We start from the raw sequence: 27,531 nt of genomic DNA on the forward strand, positions 1-27,531 counted from the left end.
CAACTACTTTAAAATGTCTCAGTTTCTCTCTTCTACTCATATTTCCTCCCTTCATTCTCAGCATACTTCAGTTGCTGCAGACTAGGTTTAAAAGTGAGTTTCACTCACATCAGCATGGTGAAAAGGAGGAGAGAGAGGGGGCGGGGAGGGAGCCAAATCTTGCTCTTCCCTTTAGACCAGAGGTTCTCAACCTGTGGGTCCCCAGGTGTTTTGGCCTTCAACTCCCAGAAATCCCAACCAGTTTACCAGCTGTTAGGATTTCTTGAAGTTGAAGGCCAAAACATCTGGGGACCCACAGGTTGAGAACCACTACTTTAGACTCAGGTATAAACAAATTTTGCCTTCTTGATCACAGTCTGATGTTCCTTGGTAACATGTGACCTGCAAAATGTTGGAGGACATGGAGAAGAATTTCTATAGACTTCTGTTTGGTGAATATGGATTTTACTATGAGATAGATGTATCTATTGCTATTGCCATGGCTAAAAAGTGGCTGAGAAAGGAGTAATTTGTATCCAGTAGTCATTGCTGGAGACTTTCACATTAATTTGGCAGTTCAAGGTTGGAAAGGATTGATAGCTGGAAAATGTGTATGTGTGTGGATTTAAATTATTAGACACTGATACAAGTAAGGATTTTACCCTTCTGTAGCGGGAACAATAAAATGACCTAGGGGGCATCTACACTGTAGAAAGAATGTAGTTTGACATCATTTTGGCTTCCATGAGTAAATACTATAGAATCCTAGGTGTTGTAATTTGGTGGGGCACCAACTCTCTTTGGCAGAGAAGAGTAAAGACCTTGTAAAGTACAACTCTCATGATTCCATAGGACTGAGACATGGTAGTTAAAGTGGTGTCAAATTGAATTCATTTTACAGTGTATTGTAGATGCATCCCTAGAGGTGAGCACCCACTTATCTCTCCACCTGTTTTTAAAATCCAGTTCTTCACCAAAGTAAAAGAGGCATGATTTAACCTATGTCATTTCAGCCTGTGTCAGAAGCTTTGTTAACTGAGATTTTCTTTGTTAACTGAGGTCAGGATATTATGCCTGCATTGTATGCCAACCCAAAAATGAGTTTCGTATTTGCAAATCTTTTTAAAAAGTGACTAGCTCATTGCAATTACCTTCTCTAACAAAGTAGATTTGCACCATCTGTAATTCAGATCAGCAGTACAGGGAACAAAATAATTTCTAGCCAACATTTTAACAAATATGAATTAAGCATTGGCTAGGACTGACTGAACACTCACGCTGTCTTTCTCTGTGTATAATTTATCTCCTCTGAATGAAGTAAAAGAACCATAATTGTGCATACCTATGATTACCTATGATTGTGATTACTTTATGATTTGCAGCAGAAAAGGCTGTAACCAAAGCTAAATTAGGTCACAACACTAAGGGCGGTATTCTTGATTATGTGTTTATTAATGCCACTAGAAACACGCACAATTTATGCTGACTGGTATGATTAGCTCTTTGGTGCAGAAGAGGTTTATTACACAGGAACATTTTCAAATATTTTTTTAAAAATGTAGTAGTATTGAAATACTACCATATATACTCATGTATAGGTAAAGGTTTCCCCTGACGTTAAGTCCAGTCATGTCTGACTCTGGGGGTTGGTGCTCATCTCCATTTCTAAGCTGAAGAGCCGGTATTGTCCGTAGACACCTCCAAGGTCATGTGGCCGGCATGACTGCATGGACTTATACTCATGTATAAGTCGACTTAATATACAAGTCAGGGGAAGATTCTGGGACCATAATTTTGGATTGTTATGTGACTCATGGATAAGTCAACAGAGAAAGTGCCAATGCCACCTCTGCCATTTTCTGACATTCAAAAAGGTCAGAAGTGAGGCTGCAGCAGAGAGAATAGAGGGGGTTGATGCTTCTTTTAGGATCTTTCAAGGTGGACTAGGTTTCTGCTTTTCATCATTGTATTTGGAGAAGAGGATGATACTTTTCTGATAAGAGTTAAGGTGCAGCACTCACATTGATCCATGGTTTTGGGGATATCAGTTTTTTGACTAAATCTCTAGACTTATACATGAGTATATACTGTATTTTTCTGTTTTGAAAAAGACTGACACAGTTTGATACTACTCCAGGGGTGGTTTGAATAGTAGTCCAGAGACTACTCAGGGGTGGTTTGAATAAAGTGCATTTTGGAGAATATGGCTAGCATATTCTCCATCATTTCACAGATGAAAACCAGGAGGCATGTGGTCAAGCAGCATCAGAGGATGGTCAAGATGGCAAAAGTTGTTAATGAGGTAAACATACAAGCTAGAAGAGAGTAGAACAATTGTATTTTTGCTTGAACCTTCTGGGGAGGGCAAGACTGCTTCCTTCTCCATTCCCCTTATTGGGTTAATGGAGTAAAAAGTATATTTGTGCATTGCAGCAACTGAAGTAAGCCAAAGAAAAGGGAGAAAGTGGGAGAAGGCAAGAGAAACTAGGATATTTTAATAGAGGATGAAAAAGTGGGATGACAGAGGATTAATTGTTTTATCTTCTGTGGTCTATCTATTTTAATGATGTTTTATCCCACCTCGAACTGTAGGGAGAGGCGGCTAATAAAACAATAATAATTCAAAGACTCTGGCACAAGTCAGTAAAGGTGGTTCCAATGGTGATTACTAATTTACTGGGGCTTTTCCTACCTAGTCAGAATAGCTGGAGGATTCATGGATGTGTTTTTAGGTTCCCCATGATATACCGTATTAGACAGAGTGAATGGCTCATGACCTTCACATTTAGCTGAATAATACTCACCAACCAAAGATAAAAGTTGTGAAAGAAAGAGTGCAAGGAATGTCTGTGTTAATACCTTTGCTACCCCTTCCTCTGAATAACCTCAAAAGGTATTAGGAGAAAATAACAACGAAAAACTGTGGAAGTGTTTGAAAATCTGTAATGCACTTAAGAAAATGCCCTTGCTGTGTTTAAAGTGGTTGCCCTGCTGTTCTTGACACTGTAAGTTTCATTCTCAAGCGCTCCCTCAAGTGCAGTGCAGATGCTACCCTCCATCTACCCAGATGGCTAAAATCTCAGTTATCTGAGGCGTTCAGCACAGAAAAGACTTGCCATGATAATTACAACTCAGAATTCTGGAGTCAGCCCTTTTAACTACTTGAGTAAAGGCGACATTTTCAAGGAGAGGTGACGATACAAAAGCAAAAAAGCATTTGTTGAATTCTTTATCTTCTAGAGAGCCAACAAATCGTCATTATAGGTGTTAGGGGCATGGGCTATTACAGACATTGAAGATTGCCATTCTACCAGTAGTCATAATGGTTTATAATCACAGAATTGAGATTTTCTCACCTTGACAACTCAGTTGGAAGTTAATCTAGATATTTAATTATACATTTGGCACTCCACATTTGTGGGTTGGACTTTTGAATATTTATTTGCATAATTGATTATAATGTTCTTTCTCGTGATCTCTAGGTCCTGCAGAGCAAGTCTTTGGGAAACTTTTATCTGGAGATTCCTAGATGACTTAAGAGATTCCTATAGAGAACATGCCTGTAGAAATCTCTAGGTCCTTTAATCTCTATGGTCATCTCCTGGCAGAAGTTGACCACAGAGTTGCACTGTAGGATCTAAAGCAGTGGTTCTCACCCTGTGGGTTCTCAGATGTTTTGGCCTACAATTCCCAGAAACCCCAGCCAGTTTACCAGCTGTTAGGATTTCTGGGAGTTGAAGGCCAAAACATCTGAGGACCCACGGGTTGAGAAAAACTGATCTAGAGATTCCTAGAAAGTTTGTCTCCTGGGGGGAAAATACAGCATTTTCGATGGGGATCCAGAGCCCCTAATCACAGTGAATGTGGAGGGCTGACTTTAATTTATAATATCCCAGGCAAAACTGGATAAGAGTCAGAAGGCCTCATATGAGATGAAAATAGACTCTACTATTCTCTTCCCTGCAATGGATACTTCCACAAAATAAATAAATAAATAAATAAATAAATAAATAAATAAATAAATAAAAGCTGTGAGAAATGGGGTAGAGATACAATTTAATTTTACATTCTTAGTGCTTCTAGAGGAGAATTGATTGCATTCATCTAACTTTGGGAAGGGGAGATAAGGGAATTTAAGTATTTGGGCATGGGATAACTATACACTCCATTGTTTTAGGAGCTTGCCTTTAGCTTTTGCCAGATTTATAGAATTCAAACATACCGATAGATGTATATGATTTCAGAAAACAAACTGGTCCCTTCATGTCAGATAAGGATGAGCCTTCCTTGATATGGAACACTTGCTACATCTCTTATTGAACGGATTCACCATCTTCTGCACAACTGGCTTTGCCTCATCCTGATTATCTTCAGATCTGTTTTGATTATATCTTCTGTCTCTCACAACACCCCTCTGCTGTTGTTAATCGGTTCCTCCTCCCACTGAATATTGCTTACTATAATAGCCTTGTAAAAAATTGTACTAGAAAGTAGAAATGTAGAAGTAACTGATGGCTTCCATGCAAGTTCTGGATTTTTGTCTGAGTTTTAAGACAACTATCTGAGGTGCTGAACTACACCATCAAAATTGGACCATCACATTGCACAGTTGCCTTAAAATTTAGATGAAATCTGAAACAGTTTCTCAATCTCACTGACATGGAAGTAACCACCTGTGATTATAAGGAATGTGGAAAAAATGTGTAAATCATCAATGAGAAAAAATAGGCTTAAGGGCTGTATCTTATCTAGTAGAGAAACCTTCACTTAAAGATACTTGGTATATAGACTCTGTAACATGTATACTGCTAGCATTCTTTTAATAATGTACTTTTTCTAAACATGAAAAATGCTGCTTATATCCTCTTGAATAAAGTATTTAGTGGGTAAAGATAAGATATTCAAAACCCACCCAGATAAAAGATGTTTCTACAGATTTTTGAGAATCACCTGTATGATTCAGTGCTATGAAACATCAAAATATAAATAGGCAATTGCATTCAGTAGCTTCAAGTACAAAGCCAAGTGTTCTTCTGCACTCTGAAAAGGGATAGCATCCCAGGTGTGCTGATTGCTTTCAGGTTTTATGAGATACACGTGGGTGCCTGCAATTGTGGTTTATTCAAATTATATAATACACACTTCTATTATGTTATTCTTCAGCTCCTTTCTTCAAAGTGAATTATGTCACAAAGCCACCCACAGCTTCCAAATTTTCTAAGTTTCCTCCCAAAACAGAGTAGAGTTCCAGTTTTTGTATTAGCTTAGTGGTTAAACTGCTATAAAGTCTTTATATCTGGAAGAGCTGACATATTTTCACACAATCTGATAATAAGGGTGATCGTGTTTGAAAATTATCTGTTATTAATAATAGTAAATAATAGTAATAATTTTACTTTGTACTCCTTGTAGCTTGAGGCAGATTACAACAAAGTTAAAACACATAACCATTGCAAACATTCTAGAAATGACACCTATTTCTATAAAATTCATACTAAAATACACAGAACAGATTTTTTTTCATGTCAGGAGTGACTTGAGAAACTGCAAGTTGCTTCTGGTGTGAGAGAATTGGTTGTCTGCAAGGACGTTGCCCAGGGGACACCAAAATGCTTTGATGTTTTTACCATCGTTGTGGGAGGCTTCTTTCATGTCCCCGCATGGAGCTGGAGTTGATAGAGGCTGACAGAGCGTAGATGAGAACAGAGATTAAACACAGGGCATGCATATACATTTCATGATTAAAACTGGCTGAGTAGGCCTGCCAGAAGAGAATAGTCTTCAGATGGTTTTAAATTTCGACAGCTGACAAAACTCTTCAGGCAGGTCATTCCACAGTTTTGGGGTGGCTGATGAAAAGGTCCTCTGGGTGACAGTCGCTAGTCAGATTCTGGCAGGCTGGAGTAGAGGACCTCATTGTCCTAAAGGGCGGATAATATGGGAGAAGGCAATCCTCTAACTAATCTGGACCCAAACCATGTAGGGCTTTAAAGGTCAAAACCAACACCTTGTGCTTTGTCTGGAAACTAACTGCTAGCCAGTTGAGTGACTTTAGTATAGGTGCAATATGCTCACTCACTGATGTTCCTATAACCAATCTGGCTGCTGTATTTGGAACCACTTGCGTTTCCAAACTTGGTACAAAGGTAGCCCAATGTAAAGCACATTGCAGTAGTCCAGCTTTGAGGTTACCAGCACATGCACTACCATTTTAAGGTCCTTCAAAACTAAGAAAGGGGTGGCTGGCATATCTGCTGAAGCTGATAGTAAGCACTCCTGACCGTCACATCTACGTGGGCGGATATTTGGAGAGACGGATTCCGGAGTCTTTATCCCAAACTTTGAACGCAATCTTTTAGGGAGAGTGTAGCCCCATCCAGAAAGTCCAGTATGGCTTATTTTTATGTGGCCATTATATACATTCTAGGTACACTGATTTACAAGTACGGATCTGCAAGACATATCCTAAAACAAAAGATACAGAATATTAAACTGAAGAAAATATTTGTAATCTTTCAAATCCAAGGAAAGCTTAAACAACATCTATATTGCTTCCCCCCTTTTTTTATATGAAAGCACAAAGGAAAGACTGATTGGCCACAAGGGCACAAACCCATTCAGTGGTACTCATTTCATTGGTCCTTTCAACAAGGCAACAGTTATCACATTTTCCAACTGTGCACATTTTGTAAGAATTCACAAAATCAGTTCTATAGATGTGGAAAATTCCTCAGACAGAGTCCAAAGGGAATTAAGTTAATAAATCTCACCATCTTACTATGGGGAGTTTTTTCTGGTGTTTTTCAAATGTCAGGATTTATTTACATCCCTATCTTAAAAAACAAAATACATATTCACAAATAAATAAAATGATTCTAGCATTCCAACCCTGAAAGAAATAAGCATATAAGCGCATACCTGCCAACATTACATAGTTGAAAAGTAGGATGCAAAAAAACACATCAGAGTGTGGTTAAGATAGAGAAAGTTATTGTGATGTCCCCTGAACCCTTGGGCCGTGATCCTGCCTCCATTATGGACCACTGTGACGAGGACATGGGGTTTGTGCCGATTCAGCAAGACTCTGCCTCTTTCCAGCTGCTTCCTATTGACAATTCTAGTCCACAGCTCATTAAAAAGGCCCTTGAAATGGAGCCTTCTCCCACCAGTTCCCCTCCCTTTGATAGACGAATATTTTGGGAAACTAGTAGGTTTGAGAAAGCTGGCAGGAGAAGGAGCGCGCGATTAGCAGCTAGAGAATCTGCTGATTAACCTGTTTTCCCCTGAGAATTCTCAGGGAGGATAGCATCTGGTGAAGATGTTGTTTTAGCTCTTTTCCCTTGGGAAAAGAGCATTTGGACACCTGCTCTGTGAAAAAATTTGAAGTTCCTTAAAAGTTCTGTGCGTTAGCTAGCCAGCGCGGAGTCAACATGTCAGTTGGAGGATCAACTTCACTTCCAGCCAAGTGTGGACCGCGTTTGGATCCACTACCTTCGAGTCTAGCCGTGCCTTGCCTAGCCGTGTTTCCTTGCCTTGCCTCGCCGTGGTTCCAGCCTTGTCTTCTATACCTTGCCTTGGACTTACATTGAACTCTAGCAAAAGACTTGGACGTTTCCCCACTCAAACCGCTTAGGAGTTTGAGTGTGTTTCGGTTTTGGATTACAAACTTTAAACTCTAATATTAGACATTGGACAATATACTACTGGACTATATTTGACCTTTTCTGAAAGGTCTATTGATGAACTATATCTTCTGCTTGTTTTCGTTTTAATTTCTTAATTCCTTAATAAAGATATTAGATTGTTTATTGGCCTCGGTGTATTGGTTTCCAGTGCTCTTGCAGCCAGAGGTGTCACAGTTATTAATAAGAACATACAAACTTGGAGAAGCTGCAGCAGTTTGCTTTTGCCTGAGCAAGGACAGCTCTTTGCTCCTGCTGATTTTACTGAGCACAAACCACTTTTGTATGTTGAACTCAGTTTGCAGTGACTTAAGTAAGCTGAGGGGGTAAAGTGTGAGAGGTGGGAAGAAGAGAGATACTAGGACATTTTAAACACTGCTGAACAGATGAGATGAAAGAGGTTAATTTGGACTGTTCCTGTTAAACTGAGATAGTGGAAGGTATGTACGTGTAGAGATATTGTTAGACTACCAGGACAAAGGACATTCTTAGATTTTTAAATGCAAATCTTCTCATAGACAAAATCAAACAGAAAGTATGTGGATTGGAAAATGACCTCATTGTACTTATTCTTCTTCCTTAACACATTTGGAAATTTTGTTCCTTCTTTTCCGTTTTTGTGGGACTGGCCACAAACTTTTCAAGATTATACATACGATTATACATACTGGACTGTTGGGTAGAGGGTCAGACTAAGCCATTAAAAACACGTGATTTTCCAGCAGAAATTTTGAACCATCACATCTAGAACATGGCTTTTCTCTCCCCGGAATTGTTTTAAGTTAGTGAAAAATCTGCAGCATACCAAGGAAGAAAACAGATTTTGCACCACAAAGGGCTTTTATTCAAGAAATACCTTCCCCAATATTATTTTTAGATGCATAATTTTCTGCCAAAAGGATTGAGTTATTTCTTAGCAATTTGAGAAATTACATAACCCAAAAGATTATCACTAGAATCTGTCAACTGAGAATACAGGCCTGATTGAAAAGTAAATAGGATGTTAAGCTACACTGATCACAAATACAGTAGGAGCAGTTGGGGGACAGTCATCACAGCTCTTCCTCCCACAAATAACATTTGTGCTTGAGCTAATGAATACTGACAATCCGTCTGGAATTCTGCAATAATACCAGCTTTTAAGAGAGCATTGGTGTTGCTACAGGATTCAAGTAGTGCATACTATTTCACATTTACATAGAAGCTCAAAGCCAAATGAATAGGTTAAGTACTCTGCAATCATTGCAAAGCAACATCGGTTCACAGATAATGCTCAGAAGAACATAATGTGCAAAAATTTGTATGTATGAATCAAATAAATATTCTGGCTCTCTAAAAGGTTTTTCTAAGGAATAGATTTGTTTTTGTTTATTTATTTCTATCCCACTTTTCTCCCACAGCAAGACTCAAAGCGCCGTATAAAGATATGTTAGTAAAATTCATTGTTAAGAGAAGTAACATAGCTAACATTCTGTACCGAACTTACATATCACTATGTAGTCACTATCATAGCACTACAACCAGTTTTACATGCCTTCCCACCCACTTTAAAAATCAGTAGCTGCAGTGAGTGAAGGAACTATATTCGACTGCCAATCAGAGTGCAATGATGATGTGTCCAGGTCTCTCCTGTCAGTAAGCAAGGCTACAGCAATCAGAAGGAGGACTTCTGTTTCAATTCCTTGTTACCTGCTAGTGGGAAGTAGGCTTGTCCACGGATTCATTATGGACATTTGCCTTCAGGTTGTTCAGTTGGTTTGGAAGCCCATAATGGAATGGTCTCCACTGCCATTATTTTACTGGCCACAACAGAACAGTGGCTGTCGAAAACTGGCTGCTTTTGGTTACATGTGGAGTGTGGGGAGGGAGGCAGCCGCTAGAAGTAAATGAAAGCCTCTTTAAAATGCCTTAGAAAATTGCCTGCTACAGAGAGAGCACGTGTGCCTGCAGGTCCTGTCTCCTTTAGAGTAGAAACAGCTTTAACGAAGCATTAAACCTGAAGCAGAAAGCGGGGGGGGGGGGGGGGAGTGGGAGGTACCACTCTAGCACCTCCAAATCAAGAAAGAAGAGAGGGCTTTTTTTCTTTCGCCTTTTTTTCTTTTTTTTCTCTTCTTTTTTTTTTGTCGCTTTTTCTTCTCTTCCTTTCCTACTTTCGCTACTAAGCATTGTTCACCCACTTTTAATGTAAGGTGTAAAACAATATTGGAGATATATATATATATATATATATATATATATATATATATATATATGTTGAATAAGGTTGCTTGTAAAGTATCAATAAAACGAATATTAAAAAAGAAAAGGAAATCCAGGATAGGATACCTCCAGGCCACTCCCTCTTCCTTCCCTGGGAGGTGGGGGCCTCCTTAAAATGCCTTGGAAAACTGCCTGATGCTCCTGTTTCCTCTAGAGTAGAAACCAATTTAACCATAGCATTAAACCCTGTATCCTCTACTGACAGAAGAGGAAGGATTACAGAAAGAGTGGTATCTTAACTTTGATGCTTTTAATACAGGTCTTAATGAAGGACATAAGGTCAAATTATGTCTAAAATGATGGAAAGGGGAGTCTGTAGAAAGTTCCCTCCCCCCATTGCAAAACAAATATTTCAGCTTCCTGGATCAAAAACGGATTTCTGTCCGAATTCGTGTGGCTCCCAAAAAAATGGATCGGGAACACCATAAAAATCCAGGACACCTAAATGGATCGTGGTTTACCCAGATTATAAAAGACTACTGGGAAGCACTGGAAGTATCCTCCTCTTTGCAGCCCTGTTTGTACATGTCTTAACTTGATAGGACTTTTGGCTTTAAAGTGGGTTAGGGGTTTGAGGGTGGCTCAGTGTGCTAAAGCACTGAGCTGCTGAACTTGCAGACCGAAAGGTCCCAGGTTCAAACCCAGGTCCCAGGAGTGAGCGCCTGCTGTTAGCTCCAGCTTCTGCCAACCTAGCAGTTCGAAAACATGCAAATGTGAGTATATCAATAGGTACCGCTCTGGCGGGAAGGTAACGGCGTTCCATGCAGTCATGCTGGCCACATGACCTTGGAGGTGTCTACGGACAATGCCGGCTCTTCGGCTTAGCAATGGAGATGAGCACCAACCCTCAGAGTCGGACAAGACTGGGTTTGAGGTAAGAGATGTTACTTAATTACTGATGTAGGATATTGGCATATATTAAAGGCAGGGCCGGCCCCACTATTGAGGCACCTGACGCCGCCGCCTCGGGTGCAGGCCCGGGGGGGGGGCGCCGTCAGGCTGGGCGGGAGGCGGGGCACCGCCCTGACGGTGCCCCGCCTCCCGCCCAGTGCGCCCTGGCCCGTCTGGCCTTTTCTAGCTGGCCAGACTGCAGCGGAGGTCCCTGCAGGCCGCAATCGCGGCCTGCAGGGACCTCCGCTGCAGTCTGGCCAGCTAGAAAAGGCCAGACGGGCGAGCAGGAGTAGCGTGGGAGGCGGAGCCAGCTCTGACGCCGCCGCCCCCCGCCCAGCGTGCCTTGGCCCTGCCTCCCACGCAGCGTGGGAGGCGGGGCCAGGGCACGCTGGGCGGGGGGGGGGGCAGAGCTGGCCCCGCCTCCCACGCTACTCCCGCTCGCCCGTCTGGCCTTATCTAGCAGGCCAGACGGGCGAGCGGGAGTAGCGTGGGAGGCGGAGCCAGCTCTGGCGCCGCCCCCCGCCCAGCGTGCCCTGGCCCCGCCTCCCACGCTGCGTGGGAGGCAGGGCCAAGGCACGCTGGGCGGGGGGGGAGCGGCGTCAGAGCTGGCCCCGCCCCCCCCGCCCAGCGTGCCCTGGCCCCGCCTCCCACGTTGCGATCGCGGCCTGGAGGGACCTCCGCTGCAGTCTGGCCTGTTAGAAAAGGCCAGACGGGCAAGCGGGAGTAGCGTGGGAGGCGGGGCCAACTCTGGCGCCGCCCCCCCGCCCAGCGTGCCCTGGCTCCGCCTCCCAAGCTGCGTGGGAGGCGGGGCCAGGGCACGCTGGGCGGGGGGCGGGGCCAACTCTGGCCCCGCCCCCCTCACTATTCGCCCTGGCCCCACCTCCCACGCAGCGTGGGAGGCGGAGCCAGGGCACGCTGGGCGGGGGGGGCGGCGCCAGAGTTGCCAGGTAGGAAAACACATCCAGCCTCAGTTCAAAAACCTCTAGAGAAGGAGATGCCTCTGGCCTCCCAGGCAGTCTATACACTAGAGGCTGGATGTGTTTTCCTACCTGGCAGCATTTCTTTGTGGGTGTGGAGAAGCGGGGGGCATTTTTCATGTGACACAACCTGTGGACTACAGGCAATATTTATTTATTTATTTACGGTGCTTTTACCCTGCCTTTCTCAACCCCGGAGGGGACTCAAGGCGGCTTCACAACATGGCAATAATTCAATGCCTTTAAAAACAAAATACAAAAGCAGTCATTTAAATAAAATAAAACATTAAAATACAAATAAAACAATTAACCATTAAATCTGAACAACAGAGTAAATCACGTGATCCATAGGCATAGTCTGGGCCGTAACATTGGTCAGTTCCATATCTTTCATATCTATTATAGCACCAGATTTCTGAAGGCTTGGTCAAAGAGCCATGTCTTCACTTTTTTGAGGAAGATCAGGAATTGAGGGGGCTGATCTAATCTCCCTAGGGAGGGAGTTCCATAGCCAAGGGGCCACCACTGAGAAGGCCCCGTCTCTCGTCCCTGCCAATCACGTCTGCGAAGAGGGCAGAACAGAGCAGGGCCTCCCCAGGTGATTTTACACTCTACAATACAGTAGTGTGTCTCAACATACAGTTTAGAAAGCTCTGGCCTAGTTATTCTCTCAGGTTAAAAAGGTATTTTTTAATTCATGTTTTTTTCACATTTGCAGGGACCCTGTGCCTTTAAACCCAGTAAATGTGGAAAGTCCACAGGAAGGTTGTTCTGAGGGCCTCAGGCCATAGGTTGCCCACTTGTGACCCACTGTGCTTGCTTTACTTTGGCAGCAAATATGTAGAGGATCAATCATTTCCCTGCTTAACAAATAGAAAGCCTCTGCAAATAGTGAGGCATAAAGCATTGACAGATTTAAGGGCAGGTACGTAGTTTGCATGACAATTGTATTTATTCAGGTAGCGAGGCAGCCCTTTTGGGAGAACTGAAGTTGTGGAAATACAAAAGATTTAACTGAGTAAATTGCAAAGACTGATTAAGAGATTGGTACAAGTGTAACAATTAGCAATGGCTGAACCTGTATCATTGTTGGCCATTGCAGAATGTGTCTGGTGGGAACCATAAACGCAGCAGCGCAGCATAGTAGATGTTGAAAGAATATTTATAGGTATCAGGGAGGGGGATTGCAGCCTCAGGCCTCCTGCTGTGTAAAATCAAGAGGAAAAAGAACAAAGTTCCCCAAAACTATCATTACTAATCCAATTTATGCCCAGCAATGAAAGAAAGTGTTGGAATAATAGCTGGTGTGGAATATAAGAGATACTCCTTTTGATTGCCTGTTCTTCTCTTTTTACAGCTGGGGAATGGTTAGACTGAGAGAAGAACTGAAAAAATACTTGTTATTTAAGAGCAATTTTAAAGGGGAAAGGAAGAGTTGAGAGAAGCAAAAAGACAGGAAGGCTTTCATGCTTGATCCACACAGTTGTAGGTTCCTCTTTTCTCTGAAATTATACTTCCAATAAAGTTGTGGCATTTTATGCCTAAAAGAGTTCATTTTAGCATTGAGTGAAGCAATGCAGATGTTTTGTCATCAGAACAGTGTGCACAATTGGTGCCATGCATTGCATAGTTGCAGAGGAGTTGTGGGGATACATGGAAGAGCTCTGTCCACCACACATGTTCCCTTGGTCATATGTCGTGTTCCCTTTTCATGTGTAGGCTCTCTAACCACATCCATCTGCACACATAAAGAACTCTTTCTAAAAATACCAGCTTATCATTTACTGGGAGAATGAGGCAATGGTGCCCAGCTACCACAATGGATGAGACCAGCCTGCAAAGTCTTGCATAACTGGTTTATCTATATGTCCATTCAGTGCAGCATCTGAAAGATGACCCGATTAGTAAATGTTATTTTAGTTAGTCAGTTTAGTTCAGTGGTTCTCAAACTGTGGGTACCCAGATGTTTTGGCTTTGAACTCCCAGAAATCCTAACAGCTGGTAAATTGGCGGGGATTTCTGGGAGTTGTAGGCCAAAATACCTGGGGACCCATAGGTTGAGAACTACTGGTTTGGTTGGTTATATGAGCAGGAGGGAAGGAGACAGAAATTCAAAAGCACTCTCTGTGAAATTATACCACCAATGAGTTAAACCATAGTAACATGATACTTGCCCCCTATTCTCAATGTATTTCTTCTTGTTTAGAAGGGCAACTAGTTTATTGCTTGTCATCTAAGGTCCTTTGCAAACATATATAATACATATTTTTAAAAACCTAAGTAGATGTTACATACAGACAGATACAAAATATTTATAAATGATTACTTTAGCCATATCGTAAGAAGACATGACTCATTGTCATAAGTTGACTTGATGGCAGCCAGTAACAAACTTTCGGCAGCCCTAAAACCCACTCAACCAGAGCAACCCAAAGGATTATAACACTAAGCAATACAGCAAGATGAGAGACTTTAAGATGATAAGTGTCCACAAAGCTCTTTTGAATCTTTCTTGCTTCCTAAGTGGCCTTTAAGCACCACTCAACCAGAGCAACCCAAAGGATTATAATACTAAGCAATACAGAAAGATGAGACGAGTTTAAGATGATGAGTTTCCACAAAGCTCTTTTGAATCTTCCTTGCTTCAAGGGCAAAGCAAGCTACATCATAAGAATCCCGACTATCATCATTCTTCAGTAAAAATATGACTTTTTCTTTTCCGAACCATCCACCATATGTATGGGTTAGAGAAGATAAGGGTTTTAAAATCTGATTTTGTTCTGTTTTGCAATGACTACTTGACTACCTACACTTCCCCACCCATCTCCATAGTAACTACACAAACCCAACCTCTTTTCTAAGCCATCTTACCTTCTGGTCTTTCCTATAAAGTTGAGTACATGGAGTATATACTCCATACCTTAAAATGGGCTGAAAATGCATTATAAATAAAAGAACTATGTGTCGTAGTCTGAGCAAAAAGAATATCCCTAACCTTGAGCTGGCAAAACAAACTATTACTCAAAAGGTGCTGCACAAACAGAGAAATCGAACAGCAAAAATCTAACACCTGCAAGGTGTATAGAACAAACTAACTAACCCAATAATATTTTTCAAATTGCTGGAGGTTATATATCAAGCTTGAAATTCCTATAAATGAGCAATTTTTTTAGAGTAATCCTTCCATCTCAAATTCAGCACAGTCCTTTTTCAAACTGATCTGACCTACATCACCAGGTTTTTGATCAATCTGTTCGGCTGTTATCAAAGTAAAAGCCATAGAATCTACCTTCTCCCCAATTTCTGACTGTAATGTTGAAATGAAAGGACTTATGACTTATTTGTAATATAGAGCTGGAGCTATGAAGATCTATAATTCCATTTGAGTCAGGACAAATTCTCATAGATCCAAGCCAATATCTTGGCTTTGCTGTTTTTCTTTTTTCCTTCTTCTTACTACTTTCTCTACTCCAATCTCATTCTGCACTTGCCATTGTTGACTGTTAATAATATGCAAATAAATCTTACCCTTTATCTACCTGTGCGTATCTTACAATTTTAACACACTACTAGCACCTAGCAATTGTCTTTATTTTAACTTGACAACCATGTGATATTTTATTTTAACCTTAGTCTTTTTTTAAAGGCTGTTATACAAGCAAAAGCCAAGCACTGACCCATGATATCGTCTAAACGTTCCTCTCTGCCTCAATAGGTTGCATCTTAATTGTTAGCCTTTTGCATTAAGTCTTTCAGGTCAATTTAAAAAAACCCTGAGAAGACAATTTAATACTTTTTGTCAATAAAGTAAGTTGTTATTTATCGAGCAACATATTTCAATTTTGAATGTGTTTTGATTTCTAAAGGACTAATTTTCAAGAGGATGCTTTAAGCCAGGGGTCCCCAAACTACGGCCCGCGGGCCAGATGCGGCCCGCCAGAGCCATTTATCCGGCCTGCGTGTGCACATTTCTCTCCACCCCGGCCCACACGCACCTTTCCCGCCGCCGCCAAGGAGGGTGCACATGGGGCGAGTAAAAGGCCTGCGCCTTTCCTCCCTCGCCCCGTGGGCAGCTTTCCTGCCGCTGCTGCCGAGGAAGGCAACGGGAAAGGTGTGTGCTGGTCGAGAGAGGAGAGAAAGGCACACGCCTTTTCCTCGCCCCGTGGGCAGCTTGCTGCTGCCAAGGAAGATGCACACAGGGCAAGAAAAAGGCCTGCACCTTTCCTCCCTCGCCCCACGGGCAGCTTTCCCGCCGCCACCACCGAGGAGGGCAGCGGGAATAAAATAATGACTCTTAAATAATCTTTGGTTTTGCTAATATATGGAGAATATATATAGTTCTATTCTCTGCCTGTACAAGTAACTAGTGTTTTGCTCAAAGAAAGAGAAGGTTCTGGGCAACAGCTGGTATCATCATTTTTAGAAACGGACAGCAGGTATTGTTTTTTAAAAATCTCCAGATCCTGAACACAATCTGATACCTGTAGCACATAAACAGTGACTAATTCCTTCAGTACAGCCTGCAATTGGCATTTGGCGAATGTCTCTAAAGTGCTGACCTTATGGCTGTAATGATGGCTTTATTTTTGCAGAATCATAGAGTTGAGAATTACTCCAATGCTTATCTGGTTCAACTCCCTGCCATGAAGCGTTGTTGTTGTCATTGTGTACCTTCAAGTCATTTCTGACTAGTGGTATCCTAAAGTGAAGCTATCATGCGATTTTCTTGGCAAGATTTGTTCAGAGTGGTAGTGGTTGCCTTTAAATAGTTAAAGCCCTCCTGAGAAACAGAAGTCCAATAAAAGAGAGTTCATCACCTTCCAATGCAGTTTATTCCTCTGACAAATAGCTCTTGCCATCATGAAGTTCTCCCTAATGTTTAGGCAGAACCTCTTCTTTTGTAATTTGAATCTACTGACTGAAGTATTAGTATCTGCAAATAAGACTGCCCCATAAATTTATCTCATCCTTATCCATCTTGATAAGAAATGTGGAGAAAGTCAGAAGCTTGAGCTCTATTTTGTAACAATACATTTGGTCCAAGAAAGGCTCTGGGAAGGTGTGAATTTTGGTATGTCAATCCATGGCCAAAATTCTAGAAAGCATAGCTCTATGACTGCTTGCCTAGGATCAGTCAAGTCTGGTGCAGTCTGTGGGGGAATGATAGGCCATTCTGCATTGCTTTATTTATTTATTTGTTTATTTACAATATTTATATCCCGCCTTTCTCTACCCCGAGGGGAACTCAAGGTGACTTACAAGTGGCACCTGTGCAGTGCTTTGGGTATAAAACACAGACCTGAATAAAAATTATTAAAATATTGACCCTTCTTCCTTTCCTCTTCCTCCTCCTATGGGGTAGGATGATGGAATATGTTTTTTGATGGGGTGAAATATGCCACACTAACAACATGGCAGATTATTTCTAGCATACTTTTAAAATATGCATATCATCCATCAATCTTTTTGGTAGAGATGCATCACAATTACGACCTTTTATGGTCTTTCCAATATTGAAAAATTGTGGTTACTGGATTTCTAACAGGAAAAACTTCCAACATTTAGACATGGATAATTTGAACTTGGTGTACAGTATTGCAATGCCATCATGGGAAATAATGAAAGAGAGGGCAAATATTGCTTTAGAAAATAACATTGGAATCCTAGAAACCAATATCTGCTTTTCCCCAAAGAGGAGGCAATGGTATTTCTCCATTTTATTTTTCCCCATTTCTCTGAATTTGAATCTGAAACGGCTTTGGCTTAGAAAAAACTGTGAGGGAAATACCATCAGCCACTTATATGAGATTATGGCCTTCCTTGACACAATGCTGTCTTGAATTGCTGGACTGCAACTTCTACACAGAAACATTATGAAAGTTAATATTGCTCTACACATCCATTCCACCTTTGTTTGGATGGTACCTTCTTGAATGCAAAAAGACCTACAGTGCAAGAACGTTTTTGCAGTACATAAACTGGATTCCTCATGTTGTTGCATGTGTCCTTGTGCCATTATTAATCATATTTCTATCTTGTTATTTCTCCACAGTGTTGAGTAGACATGGGACAATCCAGTTGCTGCCCTATGAAACCTTTTTGATTTCTTCTTTACATTTTTTGGCATTATAATTTTTTCTTGGCAACTACTTTGTTTTTTTTAAAAAAATTCTTTTCAGTAGCTTCTGCCCTCACAATCCATTTTTGTTTTAAAGTGCATCCCCCAATTTCTCTTTCCTAGGCAACAGATTGCTGGCGGAACAAGAAATATAGACGCAAAACAGTGTTCCAGGTCACTCTTGTAAATTCCAAAGACTGCATCTATGATCTTTAGACTCCTAACACTCTTTTCAGATATGATAGTCATCCTAAGTAGCTTCAGCTTATTCTTTTCATGTAATGAATTACATCCTCTATAAAACAAACATATGTGAGCTCTAGGAGATATTGTTGGATCCACCTATCATTTGCTGCAGGCTGCTTTACTGGATTCAACTGACGTTTGGCATCGCTGACCAAGTGCGGACACACATTTTATATTCCTGAGCAATCAAGCCAATATGTCATTGTATCTTTGAATCTCCTAGCACAATATGCACATTTTAATAGTATTAAAGACTTCCAAAATGACACCTCAGAGCATCACAACATAAAAATTAATGAGCTGACATCCTGGTTTTGAAATGTTCCAGTAATCCCATTCTCCCGGGTCTACTTTGTGGGCTTTGGCACATGAAGAATGTACTTCTGTGATGAATCCATTCCAGTCATTTACCAAAACACTAGCCATAGGGAGAAGGGATCACAGGAAAAACACAGAGATGAGAAACCCTTTTTTAAAAAAAACTCTCCAGATCCTCTATATAAAATTACTCTGTCAGAGTGCTTCAAAAACAATACATCCTCAGATGACACAAAACAATTTGATAATTCAGACATCATTTCATGAATTGTTTTGTAGTCTGAAGAAGAAACAGGGAGAGATGTCAAACAGGATATTGTAACACAGCAACCACTAATGGCCTCTACATGGAAAGTTGAAAGGCAGCCACAGCCATCACATTACATCATCTATTTTTCCGGGCAAAGCATGAGCAGAGAATAAAAAACTCTGTGTAGTGATTCCAACATATATGCCTGCTCTTACAATGTATCAATCCCTTTATTCAGGCTTTTGATTTACAGATCTACTTTTTCTTAAAACTGGGAGTAAAGGAAGCTCATAAGACCAAGCAATGGTTTTTAAAACAGAATTAAATAAATGATTAGTACTGTTTATTTATTTATTTATTTACAGCATTTGTATTCCGCCCTTCTCACCCCGAAGGGGACTCAGGGCGGATCACATTACACATATAGGCAAACATTCAATGCCTTTTAACATAGAACAAAGACAAGACAAACACAGGCTCCGAGCGGACCTTGAACTCATGACCCCCTGGTCAGAGTGATTCATTGCAGCTGGTTGCAGCTGGCTTGCTCTCCAGCCTGCGCCATAGCCCGGTACTGTTGTCAGTGCTTTCATGCTCAGAATCACTGGGTTGCTGTGAGTTTTCTGGGCTGTATGGCCATGTTCCAGAAGCATTCCCTCCTGGCGTTTTACCCACATCTAAGGCAGGCATCCTCACAACCTCTAAGGATGCCTGCCATAGATGTGTGCAAAAAGTCAGGAGAAAATACTTCTGGAACATGGCCATACAGCCTGGAAAACTCACATCAACCCAATGATTGGTACTGTTTTGTTTTCCGGCCAGAGGCCACAAGGGGGTGCTAGAGAGAGAAGGATAGTCCATTTTATGGGGGTGGAGGGTGGGTTGAAGGAGTAAAACCATTTCTCCCTGATCTCCTGTTATTCCCTCCACCCATGTCCCTGCCGTGGAAGCAAGCCTTGTTTATGATATAGGAAGGGGGAGGGGGCATAACTAGCGAAAACTGGGAAAATGGTTTTCCTCCTTTAACTCCCCCCCCCCCCCATAAAATGACTATCCTTCTCTAGTGCCTTCTTGTGGCCTCCACTTGGATAATGAAACAGTACCAAATGATTAAAATGAAAAGAATTAAGAGAAATGTAAAAGATACATCCTTTAAAATTATACAGTGTCTCTCCATTAAAAGCCCCTTTCTCAGCAACCAGTCAGCTTCCCACAACCTACCTAAAAGAGAGGATATTTGCTATTAATCGAATAGTACAACAGCAAGGAAAGGACCTGACTCACCTCCTTAGGACAGGAGGACCACCGCCAGGGAATGTCTAATATGAAAGTTCTTGTGTCTCTACTGAATGTGCTTGATGAGGTTGGTAATGTGTCTGAGACAATAGACTTCACAGAAGGTTTCAAGGCTTGGCTCATTTCTACATAATGCAGTAATGTTTTTCCTTTTAACAATGGAAGAGTAGAGAATGGACACTGACTTCCATTCTTGTTCAAAACAGGTACACTAAGCAAAAGCTATTCTATTTGCAGTAACATTAATTGGGACTATCCATGCCAGATCATGTGAATTGGAAGGCATGTTGAGAATATGATATTATATGAGTGGCCCAACCCTCAATCTCTGCTTGATATACATGATGGGAAGGGGAGGGGGGCTTGCAAATAATTACTTGGTTGTGTTTGAATAGCTATTTATTAGATTTGACAAAATCCTATAGATGTTTTCTCAGAAGGGTTTATTTTGATATACCACTAAATGCAATGGGATTTAGTTCTTTGTGTTGAGTTGTAATTCTTTTTCTTTAGCTATGAAATAAGAAATTAAAACATCTCAAACTGAACTTCTTTAAACAGTGAACTCCCAGAGTTTCCATAAACTACCTTTTGGTCTATATCTGTTAGAATCTCTGAGCTAACATGGCCACTAGATGGCTAGCTATGTGGGTTTCTGGAAATTGTAGTCCAGTTAGTAACGTTTCTATGCTGTGAGGATATCTTGAAGTAGAGGACTGTTCTCTGACAATCCTTCAAATTAAAGACTGTCCTCTAAATGGCCCTAAATTGGAACATATGGTTCACCATCAGTTTTAACTACATCTTAGAACATGCCATGTGTCAGGGAGGGGGAAGCCTTAGAGCAATCTTTGCAGAGAACTCCATCAACTTCAAAAACCTGTCTCATAGTTTATGTAGGCGGTGGAAAGAGAAAGTGCTAAATATGCATTCAGTTCTGTGAATGCTCTTCACAGAACTTGCACTAAAATACATATGCTAACTTACTGCATAAAATGTACAGTTCTCAAAGGTATGTGAGCATAGGTCTTAATTTATGCACTTCTCAGCTCCAAACTTGAAATGCTTTCTCCAAGAGGACTTTTCCCTCAAGGCTGGACTCTTTGGAGGGACCCCAGAACTGCTTTTGAGGTAGGTAGCACCCAAAATGGTTGCCTCCAAATAATATACCTTGAGGATATATTTTTATTTGGTACACTTCTGATTGATAACTCCTGAGTGAGCTCAACTACTTAGAAATTTTGGTGGTCCAATTTATCCAGACCATTTATAGGGATTGTCTTACCCCTCTAATGCCTAGCTGGAAGAGCTAGACCTTGTTGCCCTCTTGCTCTGGGGTCAACTGAATATTATATATACTCATGTATAAGTGCAGACATTTTAGTCAAAACACTGACACTAAAAACCTTGGTCATCTTATCCATGGTTCAATATAAGTGCTGTTATCATAAAATGAATGATCTATGAGTAGTGTTGTGAAAAGTGAGAGCTTAATCTAGCTCTGGAAAACCTAAAGGAAACACTGGTCCTCTCTACTCTTCCACAGTGATGCTTCTGATCATTCTGAATGCCTGGATGGACGGAAACATGGTAGCTGCCAGGTTATCATAGAGGTATTGCTGGTCTTTCTTTTGTCTGCAGAATGACCATTGACTTATCCACAAATTGCATTACAATTCATAATTTTGGTCCCAAAGTATGCTCTCGACTTATACATGATGTCAATATATACATGTGTATATATGATATATATGAATGAACTGAAAGATAGGTTTTTACTAATGCTCCAGGTTTTGCAATATGTGAGTCATGGGGTCTTCTTTGATACAAATGAGAATTCTAATGTTTTGAGGGCAGTGGTTTAAGATGCGCTTCTTACATTTCCTGACTGTAAGCCGTTTCCCTATGTGGGATGAGCAAGATGGTGCCCACCCACATTTTGTGGAGCCCACTGTGGTATCTAACGAGGCAATGGAATCTTCCCATTTCCTTTCCTGGTAATGTGAGAGCTTCTCCCACTACACCTGGTGGGAATGAGACATAGGGCCTTCGGGACAGTGGTTCCTTGGCTCTTGAACCCTCTCCTGAGGGACATCAGAATGGCTCCATCCCTGTTATCCTTTAGAAAGCAGATACAAAAATGTATGTGGAGGGAAGAATTTGGGGATGGCAATAGTTAACTGGGCTAAGTGCAATGGATGTGGAAAATGGCAATGAGATAGAAGCGATTTTGAATTTTAACTATTGCTAGTTTCAATAATGTTTTACCATGTAATATTGTTGATAGAGGAGTATTATAGATTTTGTATGTATTGATTTTATGTATTTGAATTAGAGGTGGATTGTTGAATGGCATCGAATTGTTCTCTAGCAGCCAAGAGAAAATGAAGCAGTTTCCCCTGAACCTGGAATTCTTCTATAGCAAAGATGAACTTTGTTCTGCATTTTTTTGTCTTTTATAACCCAGTGAAGTTCTCCAAGTCGTTCCTTTGCGGATTCAACCACTCAAGCTAACACATTCCCTTTGTTTGCTGAAGTGCTAGAAAAACAGTAAATTCATATTTAACGATACTGGGTGTTCAAGCTATTAACCCCTCAAGAAACTATGACCATGGACCAAACTGAATCTCAAGCAGGAGTTATGTAACTGCTATTCAAATCTCTGTCAAGGTTCAGAAAACACTGCAAATGTAAACAGCACTTTTCCAGTATTGCTGTTATTAATACACAATGGGCTTATGGATAATACAAAATATGTCCTCTTGCTTTGGTGTATGGGGCACATACCTTCTATATGCACCTTTGCCTAACTGCTATCATTCTGTTAATCTGCTGTTTACCATCTCCCCTCCAATAATTTTAGTCCAATTTTAGAGATTTTAATGAGATTTTAAGGATTTAATGTTTGTAATTATGTGGATTATGTCATGTCTTGTTTGTTTAAATTGTTTTATAATTTATTGAGTTGTTTGAATTGTTTATATATTACTGTCGGCATTGAATGTTTGCCACTGTTTATTTTGCTGAAAGCCGTCCTAAGCCCCTTTGGGGAGATAGGGCAGACTATAAATAAAGTTTCATTCATTCAAAGTTTCAACATTTTATAGATGAAAACCATGACATGTATGGCTAACATCAGAATGTGTTCAAGATAGCAAAAGGTATTAGTGAGAAAGAACATCCATAATAGAAGATGCTGCAGAGGTTTGCTTTTGCCTGAATCTACTAGTAAGAAAAAATTCACAATTCCTCTCCTCTCCTTCTGCTCATAAAATGTGAAATACAGAACTATTTTCTGATATGGAAATCCACTACACTTAAAGACAGCAGGCTTGCTTGGAAGGTACCAGGCAGGCTGCTTGACATATAGCTCTCCTTCAACACAATGCTGAAGGATGACTACTTATGGTTGGGCCATCTCGTGACCTTTTGACCTAGGATGAGGATAATTTATCTGTGTCTCTATGACTGGAATACAACCCTTTTGTTTATTCAAGTCTCCTCTCTTCATCTCTTAAAACACACACACTCTGTTTAATTTTTTGAAAAAAAATTATGCCTTGAGAGCTCAGGACAATTAAAAACATCCACTGGGATTTAGTAAAGGGCCCCAAAATTAAATTATGATCATATGTGAGTGCAAAAGCTGTTAGAAATGGATGCATTTATCTTGCACCATTGACCCACATTATAAATCCACCCTGATGCAGGTTGAACAAACATTTAATGAGAGGTTAGTACATTCCACAAAGAGGCTGTGCTTTAAATGATAATGAACCAGTGGTTCTGTTTAAAAATCAGTAGAAATTATAAGTGGATGTTGTATGTGATAAAGCAGCTTGTCTTTAGGAAGCTGATCAGTCTAGATCAGTATTTCAGATACAATGAAAGGGAAACATGAAGTCCTCCAGGCACAGCAACTGGTGCAAAGATTGGCAATTAGGTTACTAAAAGGAGCACATGATGCCCCACTAAAGCAACTCCATGGGCTCCCGATAAATTGCCGGTCCCAATTAAAAGTGAAGGTTATTACCTACAAAGCCCTAAAGTTGGTTTGGGTCCTGCCTATCTTCGTGACTGCACCCCCCCCCCCCCAAGATTGGCTGGGGAGGCCCTCCTCTCGGTCCTGCCACTGTCTCAAGTGCAGTTGGTGGGGACAAGGGCCTTCTCAGTAGTGGCCCATTGGCTTTGGAATGCCCTCCCCAGGGAGATTAGGCAAGCCCTGACACTGTCCTCCTTCCATAGGGACCTGAAGACCTGACCATTCAAACAAGCTTTTGAGAATGCCTAGTCCCTAGTTGATCTATGAATTTGTTATACAGCCTTGCACTTTATTCTGTCCTTGTCCCATGGTTACAGCTCTGCACTTATTCCCATTCCCTGGCCCTATTGTTTGCAGACTGGCCATGTTTACATAAGCTATTGCCATTGACGACTGAGCCCTGTTTTATTCTGAGTTTTATTCTGTTGTTACATGCTTATCTGTTTCATTCAGTTGCATTTTATATTGTGTTTCATTTCATGCCCTACTTTTAGGTACCTTGTGCCTTGTGTAAGTTGTCCCAAGTCCCTTCAGGGAGATGGTGGTGGGATACGTCGTTGTTGTTGTTTGTTGTTGTTGTTATTATTATTGGAATGCAGCTTATAATAACTTTTACCATTGGTTGTGTGCATTTGTAAGAGAGAGAGAGGGATAGATAGATAGTGGGAGCGGGGGGAGAGAGAGAAGGGCAGTAGGATAGCATGGAATGGCTCGGGCTGTGGCACAGGCTAGAGAGCAGCTGCAATAAATCACTGCAATCACTCTGACCAGGAGGTCATGAGTTCGAGGCCCGCTCGGAGCCATGTTTGTCTTGTCTTTGTTCTATGTTAAAAGGCATTGAATGTTTTCCTATATGTGTAATGTGATCCGCCCTGAGTCCCCTTCGGGGTGAGAAGGGTGGAATATAAATGCTGTAAATAAATAAATAAATAAATAAATAAGTGTGGTGGGTGTGGACCACATCGGATCACACCATCAGAAGATGTGACACCAAAATGACAATTTTTGTGCTGTGTTTCAGATATTGTGATGACTCATGGGCCATGTAGTCCCGTTCCTAGTACTATTGTGGCAGATGAAGAGGACAACTTGGGTTTCCCACCGTTTCAGCCAGAATTGGAGCCCTTGCACCTGCAAGATGTTTGCCCACAAGAAGTCAGCCAAACAAGCCTTGAGCAGAAATCTCCCCCGTTTTCTCGCCGGGATAATTATAATCGAGATAGAGGCGCTAGGGAGGCGAATCGCAGAAGCGCCAGAATTGCTGCCAGACAATTAGCTGATTAAGCCTGTTTCCCTTGGGAAATCTTAAGGAGTCATGCATCTGGACACAGTATGGGTTTCACTTCTTGTTCCCCAGGGAAAGTGTTCCTTGGCGGGAAAACAAGATCCTATATAGGTGTTTAACCGCAAGGGGATCCTTGCGGAGTCAATTCGTCAGCTTCGGGAGCGAGATCGTGTGTGGACTCGCTATTCCAGTTCCTTGTTTCCAGGACCTTGTTCTTGTTCCAGCCCTGCCTTGTTTCCCCGGACCTTGCCACGGACCTCGCCACGGACCCTGTTCTCGTCTCTTGCTTCTTGTTGCCTTGAATCAAGCCTTGTTTGCCAAGAATCTATTTTACTCTCCAGCCTTGTTGTCAAGCTCCATTGGACTAAAGGACCTTGTCATTTCCCCACACTTTGCTTGGCAAAGTGTGTGTTTCGGTTATTGGATTATAACTTTGGACTCTAATATCTCATATTGGACATTGTTTTCCTGGACTATATTTGACCTTTCCTGAAAGGTCTACTTCTGAACTATATTCTTCACTTGTTTTTATTGACTTTATATATTCCTTTAATAAAGATATTAGATAGATTCTGGTCTCTGTGCATGGTTATTGGTGCTCTGCAGCCTGGGTCCTGACAGAGATATATTACAATATATATACAATATATAATAATATTACAATATATTGATATAGTACAATATAGTAATTTATTGCCAGCATTGTGCTATGCTAATAATATAATATTGTATGTAAATTTAATTTGTAAGCCGCTCTGAGTCCCCTTCGAGGTGAGAAGGGCAGGATATAAATGTATTAAATAAATAATTAAATAAAATAATAAATAAATAGAACACCATTATTTTTCATAAGCCCATCTTACATATACCATATCAATTTACCCACAAGTCTGTGCTTTTTTGAAATTTTAATGCACATGCATTCTGGTCAGAACTGGCATTATTACCCAATTGCAATGATCTGTTGTCCTAATAGGTGACACCAACCATACTAGAGACAGAAATAGAAAGGGAGCGAAAAGAACTGATTTAGAGCAGCAATAATATGAGAGGAAGGCTAACCATTAAAATTACCCCTTCCCTCCTTCTACTCTTCTTTACAGTTCTTTTAAAATAAGGAAGTCTGATTACAGCTCTCCTTCTATATTATGCTTCTATCTGACCTTTGAAGAGAGCTAGATACACAATTCTGAAGAGTGTCCTAAGGTGTTTGAGGGGGAGGTCCATGCATTGGGATGGGTATCTTCTGGTGTTCTGAAGGCATATTGTCATCCACCCAGTGTCCCAAGTGCCACCCACCCTGCTGATGTGCTACTGAAACTGGAGTGCCACCAGTCAAACAAACAAACAAACAAACAAACAAAACAACCCTTCAGAATAAGCACATAGACACAATATGCCCTACAGACAGAGGTACCATATTTATCTTTTATTGCATGCCTTGATTTATTATTATTATTGAATTTCTTTAGGCTATAATCTGCACTATAATTATTTCAATAATAAAATTTGGACAATTGTAAAACAAGCGGCAGTACAGTACTTCAGCAAATAAGTGGCACACGTTTTACTACTCCTTATTGGCATGACAAATTCCATAACAGCAGGGATGGCTAAGAGGATGGATAGGGAGCCATATGACTGACAGCTTTGAATTGTTCACCTCTGCAATAGCTATTTCGATATACAAATAAACAAGAATCAAGCATGTTTCAAAATATAATTCTCCCCCAGTTTTCAATTATGTATTAAGGTGCCCCTGGTACAGAATACAAGATCATATTTAAATGCACAGTAGTGATCTTCTTTACATGCATGGACAGGAAGGATCAATCTGACAAAGTGGTGAAGAATTTTAAGCTTAGATAAGCTCATTTCAAATGCAGCTTCAGGATTAGACTTTAAAAATCCACTGACAGGATTAAGAACAAAGGAAGTTATTGTACATGAAAGCAGATGGGAAATTAAGATTTCCATCAGAAAAAAAAGTCAGTGATCATAAGCAGTGGAAACAGAATTTCTGTTAGTAGCCAGAACTGTGGAAATGTTCATGCATGTGCCAAGAGCATTTGTTTGACTCTGGCTTCATCAAAGCTGAAGTCTGCAACCAGGAAAATGGGGATTTTTCCTGTAATGTGCAGTAAAATGTGTGCCTTCAAGTCATTTCTGGTTTATGATCACTCTAAGG

At 41.0% G+C, this 27,531-nt stretch overlaps 1 protein-coding gene and 1 long non-coding RNA gene across 2 annotated transcripts in view; one reads left to right on the top strand and one right to left on the bottom strand.

Annotated features, from left to right (window-relative positions):
* snca (synuclein alpha) overlaps positions 1-27,531 on the bottom strand; it is a 77,259-nt gene that overhangs the window by 11,343 nt on the left and 38,385 nt on the right. The gene's annotated exons all lie outside the window — the stretch shown is intronic.
* On the top strand, positions 20,714-25,913 carry LOC134299348 (uncharacterized). The gene is made up of 2 exons (XR_010006535.1): positions 20,714-21,147; positions 25,080-25,913. It is a non-coding gene; the product is annotated as an uncharacterized LOC134299348 (long non-coding RNA).

Source organism: Anolis carolinensis, chromosome 5 (genome assembly GCF_035594765.1).
Source record: "Anolis carolinensis isolate JA03-04 chromosome 5, rAnoCar3.1.pri, whole genome shotgun sequence".
NCBI lineage: Eukaryota > Metazoa > Chordata > Lepidosauria > Squamata > Dactyloidae > Anolis > Anolis carolinensis.